Source organism: Apium graveolens, chromosome 2 (assembly GCF_009905375.1).
Source record: "Apium graveolens cultivar Ventura chromosome 2, ASM990537v1, whole genome shotgun sequence".
Taxonomy (NCBI): Eukaryota; Viridiplantae; Streptophyta; class Magnoliopsida; order Apiales; family Apiaceae; genus Apium; species Apium graveolens.
Genome location: NC_133648.1, coordinates 125,804,763 through 125,824,304, shown reverse-complemented (window position 1 = coordinate 125,824,304; position 19,542 = coordinate 125,804,763). Strand labels below are relative to the sequence as shown.

At 38.0% G+C, this 19,542-nt stretch overlaps 1 long non-coding RNA gene across 1 annotated transcript; it reads right to left on the bottom strand.

Moving 5' to 3' along the window:
* Positions 1 to 6,400: 6,400 nt before the first annotated feature.
* LOC141707825 (uncharacterized) lies at positions 6,401 to 7,338 on the bottom strand. Its single transcript, XR_012569169.1, has 3 exons — positions 7,312 to 7,338; positions 6,769 to 6,874; positions 6,401 to 6,679 (listed from the first exon to the last, which is right to left on the bottom strand). It is a non-coding gene; the product is annotated as an uncharacterized LOC141707825 (long non-coding RNA).
* Between the last annotated feature and the right edge of the window lie 12,204 nt (positions 7,339 to 19,542).

The following is a 19,542-nucleotide window of genomic DNA, read 5'->3' as shown; positions in this document are numbered from 1 at the left end:
TGAACAGAATGTCAGCGCGCCCACGCTGGTGAAGCGCGCGCCCGCACCAGGCCGGGTTTCAAGAATCCTGTTTCTACTACAATTTTGATTTCTGGATTTCTATGCTGATCCGGGCTGCTATATAATGATAACTTAAGATTTTTTTTCATAACGAGACGTACCAGAGCTTAGGGAGAAGGCGTAAGAAGACTGTATAGCACAATTCAATGAAGGCGAAGATGATCTAGTTTATTCTTATGATTCTTTGTTTTAAGTTGTAATCTTGGATCCTAGTTTTCTTATTTGTTGAACCTATACTCTTGTTTAACATACTTGGTTTTATTGTTCGTATTTATAAAGACTTAGTTTATTGGTTTTATTAACACCTCCAAGGTCAAACAACGGAGCAGCGGTTCCGATAGGGCACGTCGATGAAGCGATGAGCCGATAACACAGTAGTTTCTTGCTTTAAACATGAGTGAACGGGCTTCGTTCTTTCCTTCGGGGAGTTTATTTTCGAGGATATATTCGAGGAATGATTTTCGCTAGTCGAGGCTATTCTGAATATGATTAATAGATAGTTTGTCGATGACGGGGGACGTTAGGATATCGACATATATTGGATCGAGATTAAAAGGTAGATTGGAGAATGCTAACTTGTCAAGGGAATCTTCCCACTCATTTTCCTCTCTATCAACATTCGAGAGCCTCCATGAAGGGAATTTTTTAAGTAGCTCTTGTGTCTATGCAAGGTATTGAGCCATTCTCTTATTATGTGCTTTAAACTGTCCGCTTATTTGTTTAGAAACCAGTTGAGAGTCTCTGAATATATCGATGATTTCGGCCTTGAGATCCGCTGCCAGCTTCAATCCTGCGATCAGTGCCTCATATTCGGCCACGTTGTTTGTGGCTGGGAATTCGAATTTGAGGGTTTGCTGGATTTTAAATCCTTCCAGGCTGATTAAGATTATTCCTGCTCCTCCTGAGCCGGCGGTCGAAGATCCGTCGACAAACAGTAGCCACGGACTTAACTGATCTTCGTCATATTTGTGCGCCTTGGCTTTGAATTGATATTCAGCAACAAAATCTGAGAGAACTTGAGCTTTGATCGCAGTTCAAGGTTTATATTCAATGTAAAATTGGCTCAGCTCGATGGTCCAAGCAGCAAGTCTGTCCGTCACGTCGGGTTTATGCAAGATTCTCTTAAGAGGTTGATTCGTGAGCACATGAATTTCCCTCTTTTGGAAGTAGTGTCGCAATTTTTGGCTGGAAACGACTAGAGCGTAGACTAGCTTCTCGACATGTGGATATCTTGTTTCTGCATCTTGTAGTGAGTGGCTAATGTAGTATACCAGGACTTCTTTTCCTTCGTCAAACCGAACTAAGACTGCTGCGACGGTTTCATCGGAAGCTGAGAGATACACACGCAAAGGCTCGCCTGGTACAGGCCGAGTGAGGATGGGTGGATTTATTAAGAATGTTATTAACTCAGAGAAATTTGGAAGCTTTCTTCATTGCTGAGAAAAATGGGATGCATCTTTTTGACGACTGGGGAATAAACCTTCGAAGTGCGGCGATGCATCCAGTCAATTTTTGCAAGTCCATAACGGACCTTGATTTCTTCATTTCCAAGATTGCTTTTGTTTGAGATGGATTTGCTTCAATATCCCTTTGGGTAACCAAAAATCCAAGGAATTTACCCGCGGTAAGACCGAATGAGCACTTGGCAGGGTTTAGCCGCATATTATTAATTCTCGCATTGTCGAATATTTCACGAAGGTCGGACACATGATAAGAGGAAACCTTCAATTTTGTAATCATGTCATCGATGTAGATTAGCATATTTCTCCCAATTTGTGAGGCGAATATCTTATCCATCATCTATTGAAATATGGACCCCGTATTGATTAAGCCGAAAGGCATTACTCGGAATCTGAAGACCCCTCTATGCGTGATGAATGCAGTTTGTTGCCAATCTTGGGAGTCCATCTTAATCTGATTGTACCCTGAAAAAGCATCCATAAAATACAGGAGTTCATTTCCCACTGTCGCATCAATAAGTTGGTCGATGTTCGGCAGAGGGTAAAAATCTTTGGGGCAAGCTCTATTCACATCCGAGTAATCGATGCACATCCTCCACTTCCCAATATTTTTCTTGACCAAGACCACATTCGAGATCCATGTAGGGAATTGTACCGGTTCGATGAAATCGGCTTCGAGTAATCTATCAATCTCTTGGTCGATGGCTGCTCTTTTCTCGGCAGAGAATGTTCGGTGTTTCTGTCTTACTGGCTTGATGCTTTTGCTAATGTATAGTGAGTGTCGAGCGACGACCTCCGGGATCCCAGGCATGTCTTTGGGGTCCCATGCAAAAATGTCGAAGAACTCTCGGGTGAGGTTCGTGATATCTTCCTTTAAAAGTTCAGGGAGATTTTTTGCCAATTCTTGTAGTTTTTTAGGGTTTCCTTCAAATACTTATATCTCTTCAGTTTCTCAATGGGAGAACAAGAGTTGCTTGTGGGTGTGTCGATTAACTCTTTGGGGTCGATGTCAAGCACTTGGTTGACTCCTAGTTCCTCATCTGCCTTTTTCCTTGGGGAAACTGTAGTTAAATAGCATTGTCTTGTCGTTCCTTGGTCTCTGATCATTTCTCCGACACCAAAGTCTTTGGGGAACTTCATTTTCAAGTGGGAGATGGAGGTTATAGCTCGTAGTGCGGTGATTGTAGTTCATCCCAATATAACGTTGAAACTAGAGGAGGCACTGATCACATGAAACTTGACCACCTTCCAAATTTGACACGGGGGAGAGCCAAAAAGTACCGGCATATCGATGGTTCCCACCACATGGATTTCATTCACAGTGAACCCATACAGTGGGGTTCGAGAGTTCTCCAGCCTTCGATCACCGATGTCCATTCGTGAGAAGGCATGGTGATAAAAGACATCGATGGAGCTTCCATTGTCAACCAACATTTTTTTAACTGTATTGTTTCCCACTCGTGTAGTAATGACAAGGGCGTCTTGATGACCTTTGATGATTCCGGGATGGTAATCATCATCAGAGAAGGATAGTACTGGAGAAGGATTCGCCCGAGGGTGTTTAACTGTCGAGGGATTGACATTAAAAACTTCTCGAACATAAGATTTGCGAGAGTTATGGGAAAATCCTCCGGCGGATACACCACCAAAAATGACGTCAATGACGCGATCTTCCTCATCCCGATGGTGTTGTCTAAGAATGTCATCTTGTTGCATATAGTGGACAAGTTGTCATCGGCGAATCTTGCTTTCGATGAGATTGCTGAGTTGGAAGCATTGTTCTGTTGTGTGGCCAGTGTCTTCGTGATAATCGCAATATCTCGAACTTGGAGGTCTGCCGGATTTCATGGGCCTCGGCGGGTGATAGTCTGGCTCTATTTTTAATATTACTAGAATCATCATTTTCTCGACATTGAGTTTAGTGAATTCCTTGTAGGGGCGGTTGTGAGGTTGCCAATCTCTTTCTCTTCGATCTCTCGGAGGGTAGTCAACTGCTCGGCTCTGGGGAGATCAACAACAATCTTGACGCCTCTCTCTCGCGGGTAGTCGCTGACTATAACTTCGGCGCCGCTCATATCTTGAAGAGCGTCGAGGTGACTGTATGCAGCTCACCGCCTCTTAAAGCATCATGCGATGTTTTATAATCTGAAATGTCGCTTGTAGAATTTTTGGCCTCTTCTCAAAAATCTCCTCGAGGAGTAGTCCATGTCGCGACTTGTCGATACCCGCTGTCAGGAAATTGACGGCCATTTGTTCTATATGGTCCGCGATTTCTGCTATTTCTTCTATGAACTGAGTTAAGAAACTTCAGATGCTCTCGTTTGATCATTGGTGCATCGTCATTAATAACGTTGTGACCTTTATTCCTTTATAATTGTCGGAGAAACGAGCCTGGAATTTGCTCTTTAATGTTGACCACTAGTCAATGGAATGTGGTGGCAGATTGCTATACCATCGAAGAGCCGTACCTTGGAGACATGTAGAGAAAAATTGGCATCGAGAAATTTCAGAGTGTCTGAAGAAAGCCATACAACCGTCAAGTATTGAGGAACGCTAGGGGGTCGGACGATCCGTCAAAGTGATCGAGTGCCGGTGTCTTCAGTGTCCCATCGATGCGGGCTTTCTCGAGGACAAGAGATAGGGGGCTTTCACTGACAGTTTCAAATCTCGACTGATTGCACATTATGTTACGCATTTGAGCTATCTCTTCTTGCATTTTGGAAAACTCCTCGTGGAAGATGGAATCTGTAGACTCTGTCCTTTGGGAGACGTCACCCGACGGTACCGTGCGCTGTCGGCATTCACGAGGTTGTGAATACGTTGACTCAGCAGAGGGCTCATATTCATATTCCGCATCGTCTTCATCATCATAGTACTGCTCACCCGAACCCTGAAGTGCCAACGTCGTTTGATGTAGCTCACGTCGGAGGCAGTGTATTTCACGCTTCCGTTCTAAATTAGCCTGCAATGAGGCTGTTAACCACAAGGTCGGAGGTTCGACCCCTCCTTCTAGCGCCAAATGATGAGCCTAGAATATATTATTTGATATTCAAGACTAATCTTTATGGAGATATTTTTTGTATTTTTTATCGAACCCCCTTAAATGAGGTTGTTGCATTATATTTATAGGGAGTCCCAAATGGGCCTTCTTGGGCTTTACATCAATGATTAACAACTATTATAACTAGGACTTCTTGGGCCGCCTCTCTTTGGTCTAAGGTCCAACACTACACATACTCTAAATGAAAACCAAACTCAAAGAAACATCAAGGGAGGAGTTGATAACGAGGGACTAATTATGTTAAATATGTGTATTATAATTACTAGCCTATAACCCGTGCGATGCACGGGCTAAATAATCGATTTACATGTTATTGAATACTTTTTAAAATAATTATTTTATTCTTAATTTTATTTTTTTTAAAGAAAGAGCTAGAAATAATTAATTTTTATTTTGTTAATTTGTAAATCCTTAAAGCATAAAATTAAGTATAAATAATTATGTTTTTTCTGTTATGGTCATTTGTTAACATACTTTTGTATTTTTTTTAATTAATTTTGAATATCACTTTAATGAGCTAAGTATAATTCTATAAAAATAATTAATATTCTAAACTGTTATGTAACTAGTTCACCTAAAATCTTAAGATGGTATATGAAGGCCCGAACATGATCTTATACTATTTAACACTCCTCCTCAATCATACTTAAGGTGGTATAGGAATACTCGAATATGATCTTATACTCTTTAACACTCCCCTCAATCGTACGATACGTTTCGGTACGATTGACAACAACAAATATAATCAATTACCAATAATAAATATTAAATTAAATAAATAAGATGGGAGGACTCGAACCCGAGTCCCTCCCTAAATCGAGCTCTAATACAATGTTAAGTAACCCGCTCATCTAAAACCTTCAGGTGGTAGAAGAAGGCCCAACCATATCTATATTCTAATACCATGTTGAGTCAACCGGATCTATATTCTAACACACTCCCTCATTCGAGAGCCCATTTTTGGGTCGAAGAATGGATAAAAGGAGCCAATCTTTAGGGCATTAATTTATCTTTCGTGCCACTAGAAATTGTGAGAAATATTGGGGGTGACAGGAATCGAACCTGAGTTCTCGTGCTACCTGAGTCTGATACCATGTTAAGTAACCAATCATCTAAAACTTTAAGACAGTACTAGAAGTCCCGAATATAATTTTATACTCTTTAACATAAACTACTCCTAAAGTTAACATATATATGTCAACATATGTTAATTAGTTAAATTTCTTTTTAATAAAATAATATGGATATTATACACGTATAAGAAAATCCTTTACTGTAAAATTTTGTTATATTAACCAAATCTAATTATTTAAAGTTAATTTGTTTTTAATTTAATGTTAGCTTGGATTAAAAACCATTTTGTTTTAACACAGATTAGTAGTATATCACTACTACAGATTTGAACTTGCATAGCATTTTTTTTATCTTGCATAGCACTTATAAGCACTATGTAAGCCAGGGCTATGCAAGTGAAACTACACTTACATAGCACTTCTAATAGCGTTGTTGAAGTTATGCACTTGCATAAAGTTTGTCAATGTGCTATTGAAGTAAGCGTTGCCCAAGTAAGTCCATACTTTTATAGCTCTTCAGGAAATGCTATGCAAGCAAAGACACAATACTTGCATAACACTTTCTCAAATGTTGTGGTAGTAATTCTTATTTTAAAAGCCCGGGTCCTGTAGTGTTTTGAAAAACGCTATCCAAGCTACCTTTTTAAAAAAAAAAATTTAATCCTGCATCTTTTTTTTGATAGAAATATATCTAATAAATTTATAAAAAGATAAAATCCAGAAAATGCTTCTAAACCATAAAAAAAAACTCGCAAATATTACTTCATATAAATCTCAACACCTCCTTGATCCATAAAAAGTTAACAAAATCTTCCGTGTTTAATACATGATATTCCTCGTAGATTCGTAAACAAAGCAAAAGAAAAGTAGGAGCAGAGAGACAGCGAAATGCAATAAAATGTACAAGGCTACTTCATAAGCAATTTGCCTTTAAGGTTGCGTTTGTATAGGTATCCTCGCCAATTCTTTTGAAAACGAACCATTTTGTTAAGTGGATAGGTCTTCAATCTAGGGGTGCAGGTAAACTGCACAATGAAAGCATAATATTTTTTTGTTACAATCACATTAAAAAATTTAAACATAATTTTGTAAAAGCAGTTTAAAAAAATCTCACTTATATTAGCATCAATTTTTGTTGCACCAACACATAATAAATCCTCGATGAAGGATCCAATAAAATATCCACAATAAATTCCATCGCTCAAACTTTGCTTGGGGCTCTGCATATATCGCATAAAAATAAGGGAAATGATAATTATAATAAAAAAATTATAAAGAAAGAATGCAGACATAAATAATCAATTAACAGACTAATACTGAATTTGTGACAATACTGATTTTCCTAAATTTATTGATGGAAAAAAAATAAAATCTCAAATTTCTATAAATAGAACCTATTAACTTACAGAATAATCTTACTTTCTCTTTTAGTTCCCTGGCTATGTTTTATACAATTCTATACTGCATGACTTACTACTCGACACTAATTACTAAATCTTAGCAAGGTTTTATCTAAGTTCATTGGTTAAGTAACATAACAGAGTAAGTCATGTACTCATACTGAACATACCTTTGGAAGATTACAACTTTGGCACAAATGCAATTGACACATAGATAGACAACATTTGAATTTAAAAGAATTGAGAAAGCTGATCACCTGCACTTTGGTCCACCTAAAACTGTTGTTATTTCTAGAGAACTAATAATGAGATTTACAGAAGGGGGGTTGAATGTAAATCTCAAAACTTTTTCAAGTTTTGAGCAGTTTATAAAGACTGTGTGTTCAAGATGAACAAGTGTGTGAATTGCTTTAAGCTGATACAGACAGATATATATTCAAACACAAATGTAAAGAACACAATAAACCTTTAAAAACTTTTCTGGTGGATTTGTTGTTCCACCAGAGATGGTATTTCAGAAATTCTGTGATCTAAGAATTTGATCACAGCTGCATCCTAGTACAAACTAGATAATTTTTCTCTCAAGATTTTTCTAAACAGCTCTGGAAAAATTCTTATCTAATTACTAGCTACTACTTGGTTTATATATTACCAAGTTTACAAGTGAAGACAAGGATATAATAAAATAATAAAGTAAGATCTCCACTTGTTTCTTCTCCAGTTCACTCCAGTACTTTGTTGACTTAATGTCTCTTTATACTAGAGTAGAACGGCTGCTTTTTTTGATGTTCCTAAAATTAGGCTGCCACATTTCAGTTATCTCTGTTCACCCACGTGCCTCTGTTTGTAGGTACAACTACCACTTATCAACGGTTAATCAACAGAACATCCGTTGAAGCTTTCATCCGTTGATGCACTCATCCGTTGAAGGATGTTATCCGTTGAAGCTTTAGAGACATCCGTTGAAGCTTAGCTTCTCATCCGTTGAAGGTCTTTAAGTCATCCGTTGATACCACTTCATTTATACAAAATTACAAGGCATGAAATATTTACAATTGGCCTTCCTATCTGCATATCTTCTAGTAGTCAACATGACTCATAGTTTCTCTCAACTTCTAAGAATTACATCTTAAATACAGTGACTGAAATATGCTACAACACTAGACTTATTTCTAAGTAAAGCTACACCATCAACGGATAGCCAAAGTGGTCTTATCCGTTGAGGCTACAGACACTTAATTTCTACTTAAATGTTTTGTTAAACATATCATCAAACTAATGCACATATATTCCTAACAATCTCCCCCTATTTATGTCTATAAGAATTGTAGGCATAAATTCAGGGTTAACTTGATGATAACAAAACACTTAACAGATATATGAATTGAAACTAAGTAGAAATTTGAAAATGCTGCAAAAATGTATGTACAAGGAGGAAATTGAAGATTTACAGTATTTCCAAGGATACTCCTTTAGCCTGAGCAAATCATCTTTTTCTTCTTTGTTCCCTGGTTTTCTTTCCTAGCCCTTTGTCATTTTCCTCAATTTGGAGTTGGAGTTGTCTGAAGAATTCAGCTTCATCTTCAACACTGATATCCAACTTAGATTGCATTTCCTTGAGAGTTTCATTGCTGGCAATCTTGAGTTGGTCTTCAAGTCTGAAAAATCTTCTGACTCCTTTATCATCTCTAAATTCCATCAACCAATGAGGTGATTTGTAAATTGTAATTCCCCTTTCTTGAATGAGTAAAGTCCTGGGTAAAGCATTGGGCTCCCTCCAAGTTTTCCTTATATTGGCAATCTTGTTGAGAATTTCAGTCTTGGCAGTTCTGGTAAAGCCAGAATCCTTTTGTATAGCTGAAAAGACTCTAATCAAGGTAGAGTAGCCTTCATTCAGAATCCTGTGGAGAGGCCATGTTCTTTCCCCAGCTCCTTTGTATCTAAACACTAATCTCTCTGGTAGCTGTCTATAAGCAGCTATTCCTCTTACATCCTCCAGCTCATCCAGATAGAGTTCAATGTCTGAAATTTCTTTTATGTCACAGATGTGAACATAATCATCTTTAGAAATGGATGGCTTAGGCTTAGGCTTTTGTTTTTGAGTGAATTTCTTAGAGGTTATGGGAGGTGTAGATTTGGGTTTTCTTTTCTGTTTCTTTGGTAGTGGAAGAGTGGTTAGAAAGGTAGGCAATTTGATGGTGTCCCAATCAATAGGTTCCTCTTTTGGAATGATTGGTTCACCATGGATGTTTATAGTGGGATTAGCAACAAGAGGTTCAGGTATGGAAGGTAGTGGTTTAGATATAGATTTGGTTACTTCAGTATTATCTTCACTCCTTCTATGTGCCTTGGCCTTTCTTCTGTTTCCCTTCTGCCATTCCTCTCTTTCTTCCATACTCTCACCAAATATACTCCCAAAAACCTCATCTAGGTTTGCAATCTTGTCTTCACCCCTGACTTCAATTCCTTTCTCTTCTTCAACTTGACTTGACTTTAGCTGTTGTTCAAGCTTTGCTTGTGCTCTTTTGTCAGCCTTTAGTTGCTTGACTTCTTCCTTCTTGGCTATTGAGAATTTGGGATGTCCTTGCATCACACATATGCTCTTTCCCTCTCTAGAGATAATAGCCCTATTTCTCCTTACAGCCTCATCCATGGTCTCTTTGAGATAAGCAATACTCCTACCTAAAAGCTTGTTCTCATCAGCTTTTGGAGGAGGAAAGTCCACTTCTTTTAAAGGATTCTTTGTAGAGTCCTTATTGGATCTTTTATTGGGCTTGAGAATTATAGCTTATAGTTCTTTGGAAGAAGCTTCTCCATCCTTATGTCTCCCTACTGGCTTGAGCTCCATGTTGATTGGTTCAATCTTTGTGCTATATTTCACAGATGTTGATTTATCTTGTGTAGAGCCAAACAACAGTTGCAACCTTTCATCAATTCTCCTCCTTTGCTCTTTCACTTGAATTTCAGCTGCTGCTAGCTGAATCAAATCAATTCCATCAGGCTTTCCTTTGATTTGAATGATTGGAGAAGTAGTGATGGCAGGAACTAGCACTTTAGATATTTTGATTTTTGTAGATGGCTCTCCTTCCCCTTCCCTTTTACTCTCCCCCTTTTTGTTATCATCAAGGAGAGGGGTCAAGCCTTGTGCTTTTTCCAGCTGCATTAGGAGACTGGTTTGAGATTGTTGGTTGTGAAGAATGGTGGCCACAGAATCTTCAATAACTTGAACTCTGTCTTCCAACTTGGCCAGCCTTTTCTCAGTAACTGATTCCTTTTTCAATCTCAAAACCAAGTCCTGCAATGTACCATAGGGCATGACTGAATCCAATTTTTCAGAACTGTAGGATTTCAAGTCAGCAATATCCTTCCTGAGATCATCCATACTCAGATTCTGCTTTACTTGCTGCAACTTCATGAGATGCAGTGAGTCCAGGTGAGCTTGAAGGATAGCCTTGATACTTGCATGTGAAGTGTTCTGAATGGCCTGTTGAATAGTGTTGATTTGTTTGACTAAGGAGACATTGAATTCCCCTGATCTATACTCCTTTGTCAAAGCCCATTCAGGTAGATTTGGAATTGAACTAGGGCCTTCATCTCCCCCTAAGTTCATGCTTCCATCAAAAGAAACAGAGTCATCATCATCAGAATTTACTCCAAATTCCTCAGATGGCTCACCAGCTGTAGAAGGCATCTTGGTAATAGCAACTTTATCCCTTTGAAGAGATTCTGTTGTGTGTACTAGATGTAGTGTCTTTTCTGCCTCCTCATTGCCCTGAGCAGCCAACATTTGATAGGCTGACACAGGATGAGTAAAAGTGTCAGCATCCAAGGAAATGTTATCAATTACATCTTAGTAATGTTGCTGAAATTGTCTTTCCTTTTCAGCATCAACCACAATCATTGACTCACTAGCAATGGCTGGTTCCACCCTTATATCTACTGTACCTGCCTTTCTCTCTTTTTCTCTATTTTCTTGCATCAGGGGCTCCCCCTGGCTCACACAACTCACTCCCTCACCTTCACCTACTAAGGTGGTACTCCTCTCACTTACTTTTGCCATGCTGGAAGAAATAGCATGCATTTTTGAGCTCTCAATCTCTCCTTTTGCCTGGGAGCAACCCAGCCTCTCACTCAAATTTTCACTCCCTTCCCTCAATCCTAAGAGTGATTGCACAATATTCATGTCTTCTACACTTGGAATTGATTCAGTTATGTGTGGAGAGATTATCAACGGATGTGGAATATCCGTTGAAGGTGAAACTGATGTTATCAACGGATAACTGCTGTTAAGCTTATCCGTTGAAGAGCAACCACTTGTCAACGGATGAGTGATATCCGTTGAAGAAGGAAAAGAAGTTGAAATTGAAAGTGATATAACTGTTGAATCTGTGTAGATTGATTTGAGATGTGGTGACACAGATCCTTCAATTATATCTGAAAGAATTTGCGGGTGATCCAACAAATCATCTAAGAGATGATGATCACCTGTATTTGAGTGGGGCTCCTCCCTGAGTTGTAAAGAGGGAGAATCAGGAATTGATGGGAATAACATATCCACATCCAGAGATGGTGATGAAGTGTTTGGTGATTGATGTGTGATTATTGTGAGAGAATGGGGCTGTGACTCCACATTTATTGGAGCCACATCAAACTGAGTTTGAGAAGGCATAGATACAGATGGATGTATCTGTGCAGTGTGTGCACCCTGTGTAGAAGATTGGGTTCTAGCCTTCTTTCTTCTAATAAAAGCTTTTGTTGGTGAGTGTTTGGCTTCAGTGTCCCTCCCTCATTTGTTCTGTGTTCCTGGTTGGGAACTATTTTCAATAGTAACATCCTTTTGGGAGGATGCAACTAGGGATGTGCTAGATACCTTTTCAACCACCACAGCTTTTTGAGAAACTGTGGCTTGGCTAGCTTGGGAAGCACTTAACTCTCCTTCCTTATCCTGGGGGTTTCTTTGATGTTCACCCCTCCCCTCACTACTCACACCCTGTTCACTCCCCTCAGGGTTAATGGTTGGTGTTACAACTGTTGTCTTTTGAGAAACAACAGAGGTGGTTTTCTTTGTCTTTGATTTTGAAAGTTTAGTTTTGGTGACCTTGGTAGAAATCTGTTGGGGCATTGTCACAGATTTCATGGCCACACTAGAAGATAAAGAAATAGAGGGGTTGGAAGAAGTAGGAGTTGTAGAAGCAATTACCTCACCTACCTGAGGTGCATTCATGATTGGTAAATATACCAATGGCACACTGCTGTTGAGATCCATTCTCAATAAATCTGCAAGAACTCTTTTCTCTTGTGCCCAGCACTTGAGTTTATTATTCTCATTGATTATGACCAAACCTTCAGCAACATGGTTAGCCAATAACATAAAGAACCTAGCATAATAGATGTTATTAGGTCTATTAGCTTTGTTACCTAATCTAGTACCCAATTCTAGCATCACATAGTTGCTAAGGTTAAAATACCTATCAGAAACAAGCATATAGAGCATATTAACAAGAGATGAAGTTATGGCATCAAAATTACTAATTTTCCCAGAGAAAACCTTTATAAAGGCATCCCCAAGAAAACTCCATTCTTTCCTAAGGCCTTTTCTTCTAATACTCCCTAAACTAGCAGAGTTAAGAGAATAACCTATGGAATCTAACATGCTGGATACATCATTATCAGTGTGTGGTGTCATGGCATTGTTCTCAGGTAATTTAAAACATGCTTGTAAATCATCACAGTTAATACAGTGATTTTTACCTTTGAGAGTGAAGGAGATAGTCATATCTATGGAGTTGAACTCAGCAGTTGTCCAAATCTCCTCAACTACTTCACAGTAAATCGTTGGGGCTTCCAGCATTGCATAGCTAAGTTTACAGTTTTTGATGAAGTCCATCATTTTGTGATAGTCTGAATGGGCTTCATTCTTTTCTACCAAAGCTATGAAATTGTTCTTCTCATAGATGAACCCAGATTGAGACATAATTTTCACGACTGGTGCCATTGTTGTGAGTAGAAATTGCAGAGAATAACTTGAAGGTTTTGCAGAGAGAAAATGGTAAATGCTTGAAATTTTAAGAAAGCGTAAAGTAAAAATGAAAAATCAGAAGGGCTTATATGCTTTCAAAAAAAAATTAGTAAAAGATTAATCAATAAGTATATGTTAGTGAATTTCAGCCGTTTAAGAATAAACTGTAAGTATTCTAACAACTACCTTTAAAACCAATACATACAGATGTATGTATGAGTATCAACGGTTAAGAAAATAGAATCAACGGCTGTGAAACACCTGAATCGACTGATGTGACATTTCAACGGATAAGGCAAATTGTCATCCGTTGAAAGGTACTTCAGTTTTATCCGTTGACGGATAAAAATTCCAGAAATGTATTTGTCTTTCAACGGATAATGAATATCCGTTGATAGAGCAATTTTGACTTTCAACGGATAGGAAACATCCGTTGATGGTATAAACTTTGTTAAAAGTCAAATTTGTTCTAGCAACTAATATATTTCAGGCTTCAATTCAAATTGCAATAAGGACATGAATTTTAAGAGTAATTAAGCATACCTAGCTCACTTACTAATCTTGTGAATGTTGATTCATCAAGTGGCTTGGTAAATATGTCTGCAATTTGTTGTTCACTTGGAACAAAATGTAGTTCCACTGTACCATTCATGACATGCTCCCTAATGAAGTGGTACTTGATATCAATGTGCTTGGTTCTTGAGTGCTGTACAGGATTCTTTGTTATGGCTATGGCACTTGTGTTGTCACAAAAGATAGGAATTCTATCAACATGAAGTCCATAGTCAAGGAGTTGATTTCTCATCCATAACACTTGAGAGCAGCAACTTCCAGCAGCAATGTATTCAGCCTCAGCTGTAGAAGTAGAGACTGAATTTTGCTTTTTGCTAAACCATGATACAAGCTTGTTTCCCAGGAATTGGCAGGAGCCTGTTGTACTTTTCCTGTCTATTTTGCAACCTGCATAGTCTGCATCTGAATAACCAATTAGATCAAAGCCAGATTCTCTAGGATACCAAATACCTAAATTTGGTGTACCCTTGAGATATCTGAAAATCCTTTTGATAGCTATTAAGTGAGACTCCCTAGGATCAGCTTGAAATCTAGCACACAGACATGTAGCAAACATTATATCTGGTCTGCTAGCAGTTAAATATAAAAGTGAACCAACCATGCCTCTATAACTTGTAATGTCCACAGACCTTTCAGTCTTATTTAATTCAAGTTTGGTGGCAGTGGCCATGGGAGTTTTTGCAGATGAACATTCCATTAAGTCAAACTTCTTTAAAAGATCATGAATATATTTAGTTTGACTAATGAAAATTCCATTACTAACTTGTTTAATTTGTAAACCAAGAAAATAGGTTAGTTCTCCCATAAGGCTCATTTCATAATTACTTTGCATTAGCTTAGCAAACTTTTTACAAAGTTTATCATCTTTAGAACCAAATATTATGTCGTCTACATAAATTTGAACAAGTATACTAGAGCCATTAACATTCCTAAAGAAGAGAGTTTTATCAACAGTACCTCTAGTGAAGTGATTCTCCAAAAGAAATTTTGATAAGGTTTCATACCAGGCTCTAGGTGCTTGCTTCAGTCCATAGAGTGCTTTCAACAGATAATATACATAGTCTGGAAAATTTGGATCTTCAAATCCTGGAGGTTGACTTACATAGACTTCTTCCTCTAATTTCCCATTTAGAAATGCACTCTTGACATCCATTTGATAGACTTTGAAATTGGCATGAGCTGCATAGGCTAGAAAAATTCTGATGGCTTCAAGTCTTGCAACAGGAGCATATGTCTCATCAAAATCTATTCCCTCTTGCTGAGAATAGCCTTTAGCAACCAATCTGGCTTTATTCCTTATGATAATGCCATTTTTATCCATCTTGTTTCTGAATACCCATTTTGTGTCAATAGGACTCTTGTTCTTTGGTTTGGGTACCAGCTTCCAAACTTGGTTTCTCTCAAATTGGTTTAGCTCTTCCTGCATAGCTAATATCCAATCTGGATCCAATAAGGCTTCTTCCACTTTCTTAGGTTCCTCCTGAGATAGAAAACTACTATACAGACATTCATCTTGAGTAGCTCTTCTTGTTTGCACTTTAGATGATGCATCACCAATGATCAGTTCAAAGGGATGATTCTTGGTCCATTTCCTTTGAAGTGGAAGATGTGCTCTAGATGAGGTGGCCTCAGTATTGTCATGATGTGAGACAAAGTATTGACTAGTTGAAACTCCCCCTGAGTTGTTGGTCCTTTGCAGGGAACTTGGAGTTCTATCAACTGATGATGTAAATCGATTATCCGTTGATAAACTATGATCAACGGATGCTTCATTTAGTACTTCAACGGATGATACACCATGTCTTTCAACGGATACTGCATTGCCTCTATCAACAGATGCAGAATTCTGACTTTCAACGGATGCAGTATTTTGTGCATTATCCAAGGGCGTGTTTTGAATCCCTTTTGAAGTGTTATCTCCATCAGTCTCCTCTTTACTATCATCACAATATATCTCAATGTTGTCAAATTTGAGTCTCTCATATTGTCCCTCATCTGTTAGTCCATCAATCTTTTTATCATCAAACACAACATGCACAGATTCCATAACAATGTTGGTTCTTAGATTGTAGACCCTATAAGATTTTCCAGCTGAATAACCAACAAATATCCCTTCATCAGCCTTTGCATCAAACTTCCCTTTATGGTCAGATTGATTCCTTAGTATAAAGCATTTACATCCAAAGACATGAAGAAAGTTTAGAGTTGGTTTTCTTCTCTTGAACAACTGATAAGGAGTCATGCCTTTAGCTTGATTGATCAAAGAGATATTTTGAGTGAAACAGGCACAATTAACAGCTTCAGCCCAGAAATATGTTGGTAACTTTGATTCTTCAAGCATTGTTCTGGCAGCCTCAATTAAAGATCTGTTCTTTCTTTCAACTACCCCATTTTGCTGAGGTGTTCTTGGAGCTGAGAACTCATGCATGATTCCATTTTCTTCACAGAACAGCCTCATTAATAAATTCTTGAACTCAGTTCCATTGTCACTCCTGATATTCCTAACCTTCAGGTCAGGATGATTATTGACTTGCCTGATGTGATTGATAATGATTTCACTTGCTTCATTCTTTGATCCAAGAAAATAGACCCATGAAAACTTTGAGAAATCATCTACAATCACTAAGCAATATCTTTTTCTTGCAATTGACAATACATTGACTGGTCCAAACAAATCCATATGTAGCAGCTGTAATGGTTCATCAATTGTTGTTTCAAGCTTCTTTTTGAATGATGCTTTCCTTTGTTTGCCTTTCTGACAAGCATCACACAAACCATCCCTTGAGAATTCAACAAGAGGAATTCCTCTTACTAGGTCCTTTTTGACTAGATCATTCATTGTCTTGAAATTCAAATGGGATAGCTTCTTGTGCCATAGCCAACTCTCAACTGAACTTGCTTTGCTGAAGAGACAAGTAATAGATTCTGCATTTGCAGAGTTGAAGTCAGCTAAGTACACATTTCCTTTTCTAACTCCAGTTAGAACCACTTTGTTGTCTTTCTTACTAGTGACAACACAGGCTTCAGAATTGAAGGAAACTGTATTCCCTTTATCACATAGTTGACTGATGCTCAGTAAGTTATGTTTGAGACCATCAACTAATGCAACTTCATCAATGATGACATTCCTTGTTGAAATCAAGCCATATCCCATAGTAAACCCTTTGCTGTCATCTCCAAAGGTTATGCTAGGGTCAGCTCTTTCCTTAAACTCTGTGAGCAGGGAGAAATCTCCTGTCATGTGTCTTGAACAGCCACTGTCCAAGTACCATAGATTTCTTCTATTTCCCTGCACACCATAAAATCAATCAATTTGATTTTGGTACCCAAGTTTCCTTGGGTCCATTCTTGTTAGCCTTTCTCCTAGACTTCATTCCTCCTGCATCTCTAGACTTAGGTAACTTTGAGTCAACCTTGGTCTTAGATGTAGTTGGTTGAGGTGTAGGGTTAGTCACAGAATCATTTAGCACATTTGGAATATGATAAGGCATGGATTGTGCATACATGTTATTCCACATAGGCATATTGTATGGCATTTGAGGCATATTAAATGCAGCAAGATAAGGATTGTTAAAATATGGCATGTTTGCAAAATGTTCATAAGGATTCTGTTGAGACATAGTAGGCATAGCATGTAGAGATGATGCAGACATGTTAGGCATGGAAGAGGGTACAGTTATGGGGGTTTTCTTAATAGATTTGCAATTAGCAGATAGATGATTAACACTACTACAATGCACACAGCTTTTTCTAGGAGCATACCTATCAGGTGTGTAATTGTTATGTTTGTTAACACCTACCTTCCCATTTCTGTTAGATTTTCTTTTAGTTTCCTTTTTATCCTCAACCATCTTGAGCCTATTATTTAACTGTTCTAAGGTCATGTGCCCTATATTCACCTTACTGACATCTTTGGATGTGCTTGCTTCTTCTTTAACAAAGTTCTTGGAAGTTGAACCAAACTTTTTGTTGAGTTTCTTTAGATTTTCACTAATAGAAACATCTGCCTGTTTTAATTGAGGAACCTTCAACGGATGCTCATTTTCTTCCTTCAATGGATAACCTTCATCATCCGTTGATTCCACATCCGTTGACAGCCCATCAATTAATTCCAGTTTCTTTTTGTTTTTATCCCAGGCAGTTTCACAGAATGATTCAATTCCTTGGACCTTGGAAATTTGAGCACTAACATCCCTAGATGTTTTCCAGGCTTTAATCACCTCTTGCTCTCTCTTTAATTGATTAGAAAGTATTTCTACTTTCTTAATAGATTCAGCTAGTTCATTCTCAACAGATATACAATGCAGCTTGGTTCTCTCTAGGTCAATCAACTTATCTTCTAACATAGCATTTCTATTACTTAAAAACAGATTGTTCTCTTTAATCCTACTATTTTCTTTAGCAAGAGATTTAAGAGACACATGTAAATGATACAATTCAGTAGACATGTCATTAAAAGCATCATTGCACTCTTCTTTAGTAAGTTGTGTTACATCAGTAGTGATTACCTGAGTTGTTACCTGATTGCTTGATGAACTAACTTCATTTTCCTCAGAATCAGCCATTAGAGCTAAGTTGACATACTCCACATCTTCATTCTCTTCCTCTCCATCAGCTGCCCAATCTTTTTCTTGAGTAATGAAAGCCCTTTCCTTTTGCTTGAGCAGATCAAAATATTTCTTCTTGTAATCTACTTGGTCAAATTTCTTCTTTTCAGAGGTTGGCTTTCTGCACTCACTTGCAAAGTGTCCACTTATACCACAATTGAAACACTTGAACTTTGATTTGTCCACCATGTTCTTATGAGGTTTAGTGGCTCTAGTGTTTTTCTTAAACTTCATCTTTGCAAATCTCCTGGACAGAAATGCAAGATGCTCATCAACACTATCAGAGTCATCTTGACTGGAGTTGTCTTCATTCTCAGCAACTTGCTCTTTTCCTTTGCTTGATTCCTGATATCTTGTACCATCTTTGGAGTTTGATGTAGATCTCACAGTTTCTTGTCTGCATTCCCTCTCATTTTCAGCTACCAATGCAACTGAACTTCCTTTCTTTCTCCCCTTCTCCAATACCTCATCCTGTTCCAACTCTAGTTCATAAGTCTTCAAGATTCCATATAATCTTTCAAGAGTGAAGTCCTTATAATCCTGAGAGTTTCTTAAGGAGACAGTCATGGGTTTCCATTCCTTTGGCAAGGATCTTAAGAATTTAAGATTTGAATCCTTCACCTGGTACACTCTACCATACAGCTTCAATCCATTCAACAGCTTTTGGAATCTGTTAAATGTGTCATTTAAAGATTCATTTTCTTCAAAATGAAAATACTCATACTGTTGAATGAGAAGCTGCATCTTGTTCTCTTTTACTTGTTCTGTACCTTCACACAGCAGCTGAACTGTGTCCCAAACCTCTTTGGCAGTTGAGCAATTTATCACATTATCAAACATATCCTTGTCAAGACCATTAAACAAAATGTTCATAGCCTTCTTATCCTTGTGGACTTCTTCTGTGTCTTCCATTGTCCATTCTGCTCTAGGTTTTGGAATGGATTGACCAACAGCAATTATGGCCGTAGCAACTGTGGCTACTTTGTGGGGAATGTGAGGACCATTCTCAATACAGTTTACATAACCTTCATCTTGGGAGAGTAGATGAAGGTGCATTTTCACCTTCCAGTGGTGATAACTGTCTCTGTCAAGAACTGGGATTTTTACTCCAATATCCTTCTTACTCATCTTTGTTAGATTCCAAGATCTTTAAACTCTTTGTTTATCAAGAGCCTGCTCTGATACCAATTGTTATTTCTAGAGAACTAACAATGAGATTTACAGAAGGGGGGTTGAATGTAAATCTCAAAACTTTTTCAAGTTTTGAGCAGTTTATAAAGACTGTGTGT